This window comes from Carex rostrata, chromosome 10 (assembly GCF_964058835.1).
Source record: "Carex rostrata chromosome 10, lpCarRost1.2, whole genome shotgun sequence".
NCBI lineage: Eukaryota > Viridiplantae > Streptophyta > Magnoliopsida > Poales > Cyperaceae > Carex > Carex rostrata.
This window is the reverse complement of record NC_135927.1, coordinates 915,001-920,000: the sequence shown is the minus strand read 5'-3', so window position 1 is coordinate 920,000 and position 5,000 is coordinate 915,001.

Sequence of the window (5,000 nt, the reverse complement as noted above, 5' to 3'; positions counted from 1 at the left end):
TAAGCGGATCCGGCCAAGAGTCGGTGGAAATTGGCCCGAAAACAGCCCAGCGGCAAGCGGAAGCGGCTAACGTTGGGGAAAAGTGACCCGAAAACAGTTAAGCGGGGGAAAACTAAGCGGATGCGGCCACGCGTTGGGGAAAACAAAGCGGATCCGGCCCAGAGTCGGTGGAAATTGGCCCGAAAACAGTCCAGCGGCAAGCGGAAGCGGCTAACGTTGGGCAAAAGTGACCCGAAAACAGTTCAGCGGGGGAAAACTAAGCGGATGCGGCCACGCGTTGGGGAAAACTAAGCGGATACGGCCAAGTGTTGGGGAAAAATGGCCCGAAAACAGCCCAGCGGCAAGCGGAAGCGGCTAACGTTGGGGAAAAGTGACCCGAAAACAGTTAAGCGGGGGAAAACTAAGCGGATGCGGCCAAGTGTCGGTGGAAATTGGCCCGAAAACAGCCCAGCGGCAAGCGGAAGCGGCTAACGTTGGGCAAAAGTGACCCGAAAACAGTTCAGCGGGGGAAAACTAAGCGGATGCGGCCACGCGTTGGGGAAAACTAAGCGGATACGGCCAAGAGTCGGTGGAAATTGGCCCGAAAACAGTCCAGCGGCAAGCGGAAGCGGCTAACGTTGGGCAAAACTGGCCCGAAAACAGTTCAGCGGGGCAAATTTTTGAAATTTTTTTTGAAATTTTTTTGAATTTTTGAAATTTTTGAAGTTTTTTTGGGTTTTTGGACTTTTTTTGAATTTTTGAATTTTTTGAATTTTTTTGAATTTTTTTGAATTTTTTGAATTTTTTTTGAATTTTTGAAATTTTTTTTTTTTTTTTAATTTATTTGATTTTATAAATTTTTTGTGATTTTTTGTGATTTTTTTGAATATTTTACATGGGTGATTTTGACTTGGGGGATTTTCAGGGGGTGGTAACCCTGGGCGTGGCTAGAGCCTCAAAATGCATATTCCCCTATAGGGGGGCAAGGTTTTCAAAAATGGGTGCCCCCTCATGTACACGCGCGTGGGTGTACATGGCCCCGTCGGTGCCAGCGTGGGTGGAAAATGGCCCGAAAACAGCCCAGCGGCAAGCGGAAGCGGCTAACGTTGGGCAAAACTGACCCGAAAGAAGTATAGCTTGGAAAATTAAGCGGATGCAGCCAATTGTTGGCGAAAACTAAGCGGATACGGCCAAGTGACGGTGAAAAATGGCCCGAAAACAGTCCAGCGGCAAGCGGAAACGGCTAACGTTGGGCAAAAGTGACCCGAAAACAGTTCAGCTGGGGGAAATTAAGCGGAAGCAGCCAAGCGTTGGGCAAAACCAAGCGGATACGGCCAAGAGTCGGTGGAAAATGGCCCGAAAACAGTCCAGCGGCAAGCGGAAACGGCTAACGTTGGGACAAAGTGACCCGAAAACAGTTCAGCTGGGGAAAATTAAGCGGATGCAGCCAAGCGTTGGGGAAAACTAAGCGGATCCGGCCCAGAGTCGGTGGAAATTGGCCCGAAAACAGTCCAGCGGCAAGCGGAAGCGGCTAACGTTGGGCAAAAGTGACCCGAAAACAGTTCAGCGGGGGAAAACTAAGCGGATGCGGCCACGCGTTGGGGAAAACTAAGCGGATACGGCCAAGTGTTGGGGAAAAATGGCCCGAAAGCAGCCCAGCGGCAAGCGGAAGCGGCTAACGTTGGGGAAAAGTGACCCGAAAACAGTTAAGCGGGGGAAAACTAAGCGGATGCGGCCAAGTGTCGGTGGAAATTGGCCCGAAAACAGCCCAGCGGCAAGCGGAAGCGGCTAACGTTGGGCAAAAGTGACCCGAAAACAGTTCAGCGGGGGAAAACTAAGCGGATGCGGCCACGCGTTGGGGAAAACTAAGCGGATACGGCCAAGAGTCGGTGGAAATTGGCCCGAAAACAGTCCAGCGGCAAGCGGAAGCGGCTAACGTTGGGCAAAACTGACCCGAAAACAGTTCAGCGGGGCAAATTTTTGAAATTTTTTTGAAATTTTTTTGAATTTTTGAAATTTTTGAAGTTTTTTTGGGTTTTTGGACTTTTTTTGAATTTTTGAATTTTTTGAATTTTTTTGAATTTTTTTGAATTTTTTTTGAATTTTTGAAATTTTTTTTTTTTTTTTGAATTTATTTGATTTTATAAATTTTTTGTGATTTTTTGAGATTTTTTTGAATATTTTACATGGGTGATTTTGACTTGGGGGATTTTCAGGGGGTGGTAACCCTGGGCGTGGCTAGAGCCTCAAAATGCATATTCCCCTATAGGGGGGCAAGGTTTTCAAAAATGGGTGCCCCCTCATGTACACGCGCGTGGGTGTACATGGCCCCGTCGGTGCCAGCGTGGGTGGAAAATGGCCCGAAAACAGCCCAGCGGCAAGCGGAAGCGGCTAACGTTGGGCAAAACTGACCCGAAAGCAGTATAGCTTGGAAAATTAAGCGGATGCAGCCAATTGTTGGCGAAAACTAAGCGGATGCGGCCAAGTGTCGGTGAAAAATGGCCCGAAAACAGTCCAGCGGCAAGCGGAAACGGCTAACGTTGGGCAAAAGTGACCCGAAAACAGTTCAGCTGGGGGAAATTAAGCGGAAGCAGCCAAGCGTTGGGCAAAACCAAGCGGATTCGGCCAAGAGTCGGTGGAAAATGGCCCGAAAACAGTCCAGCGGCAACCGGAAACGGCTAACGTTGGGACAAAGTGACCCGAAAACAGTTCAGCTGGGGAAAATTAAGCGGATGCAGCCAAGCGTTGGGGAAAACTAAGCGGATCCGGCCCAGAGTCGGTGGAAATTGGCCCGAAAACAGTCCAGCGGCAAGCGGAAGCGGCTAACGTTGGGCAAAAGTGACCCGAAAACAGTTCAGCGGGGGAAAACTAAGCGGATGCGGCCACGCGTTGGGGAAAACTAAGCGGATACGGCCAAGTGTTGGGGAAAAATGGCCCGAAAACAGCCCAGCGGCAAGCGGAAGCGGCTAACGTTGGGGAAAAGTGACCCGAAAACAGTTAAGCGGGGGAAAACTAAGCGGATGCGGCAACGCGTTGGGGAAAACTAAGCGGATGCGGCCAAGTGTCGGTGGAAATTGGCCCGAAAACAGCCCAGCGGCAACCGGAAGCGGCTAACGTTGGGCAAAAGTGACCCGAAAACAGTTCAGCGGGGGAAAACTAAGCGGATGCGGCCACGCGTTGGGGAAAACTAAGCGGATACGGCCAAGAGTCGGTGGAAATTGGCCCGAAAACAGTCCAGCGGCAAGCGGAAGCGGCTAACGTTGGGCAAAACTGACCCGAAAACAGTTCAGCGGGGGAAAACTAAGCGGATGCGGCCACGCGTTGGGGAAAACTAAGCGGATGCGGCCAAGTGTCGGTGGAAATTGGCCCGAAAACAGCCCAGCGGCAAGCGGAAGCGGCTAACGTTGGGCAAAACTGACCCGAAAACAGTTCAGCGGGGGAAAACTAAGCGGATGCGGCCACGCGTTGGGGAAAACTAAGCGGATACGGCCAAGAGTCGGTGGAAATTGGCCCGAAAACAGTCCAGCGGCAAGCGGAAGCGGCTAACGTTGGGCAAAACTGACCCGAAAACAGTTCAGCGGGGGAAAACTAAGCGGATGCGGCCACGCGTTGGGGAAAACTAAGCGGATGCGGCCAAGTGTCGGTGGAAATTGGCCCGAAAACAGCCCAGCGGCAAGCGGAAGCGGCTAACGTTGGGCAAAACTGACCCGAAAACAGTTCAGCGGGGGAAAACTAAGCGGATGCGGCCACGCGTTGGGGAAAACTAAGCGGATACGGCCAAGAGTCGGTGGAAATTGGCCCGAAAACAGTCCAGCGGCAAGCGGAAGCGGCTAACGTTGGGCAAAACTGACCCGAAAACAGTTCAGCGGGGGAAAACTAAGCGGATGCGGCCACGCGTTGGGGAAAACTAAGCGGATACGGCCAAGTGTTGGGGAAAAATGGCCCGAAAACAGCCCAGCGGCAAGCGGAAGCGGCTAACGTTGGGCAAAAGTGACCCGAAAACAGTTCAGCGGGGGAAAACTAAGCGGATGCGGCCATGCGTTGGGGAAAACTAAGCGGATACGGCCAAGGGTCGGTGAAAAAGGGCCCGAAAACAGTCCAGCGGCAAGCGGAAGCCGCTAACGTTGGGCAAAAGCGACCCGAAAACAGTCCAGCGGGGGAAAACTAAGCGGATGCGGCCAAGCGTTGGGGAAAACTAAGCGGATACGGCCAAGCGTCGGTGAAAAAGGCCCGAAAACAGTCCAGCGGCAAGCCGAAGCGGCTAACGTTGGGCAAAAATGGCCAAAAGCGATGGAGCAGGGCGGTCTGAATCTATGCATCCACATAAAATGGGGGGTAAACCTGGGGGATTTCCAGGGGGTGGTAACCCTGGGCGTGGCTGGAGACCCAAAATGCATATTCCCCTATAGGGGGGAAGGATTTTTGGAAGAGGCAGCCCCTCATGTACATGCCAAGCGGGGTGTACATGGCCCCTGTGGGTGCCTCCGTCGGTGTAAAATGGCCCGAAAAACAAGATTATGTTACCCGAAAACACGATTATGTTACCGAAAAAACACGGTTGAGCGGGGGCAGTAAGCACGGTTGAGCGGGGGCAAAAAACACGGTTGAGCGGGGGCAAAAAACACGGTGCAGCGGGGACAAAAGGCACGAATATGTTACCGAAAAACACGGACCACGCGGGTTGAAATTCCCAGCCGTAGAGCCGGCGAAACACGGTGGGGCAGGGCGTCTAAGCGTGGAGGCGCCCGTAAGACCGATGCGGGTTGAAATCCCCAGCCGTAAAGCCGGCGAAAAGCGGTCGGGCAGGGTGACTCCGCGTGGAGTTTCGCCCGTAAGGCCGATGCGGGTAGCCGCGCGGGTTGAAATCCCCAGCCGTAAAGCCGGCGAAACACGGTTCATTGGGGCGCCTAAGCGTGGAGGCGCCCCGCAGAGACCGAGCGGGTTGAAATCCCCAGCCGTAAAGCCGGCGAAACACGGTTCATTGGGGCGTCTAAGCGTGGAGGCGCCCCGCAGAGACCGAG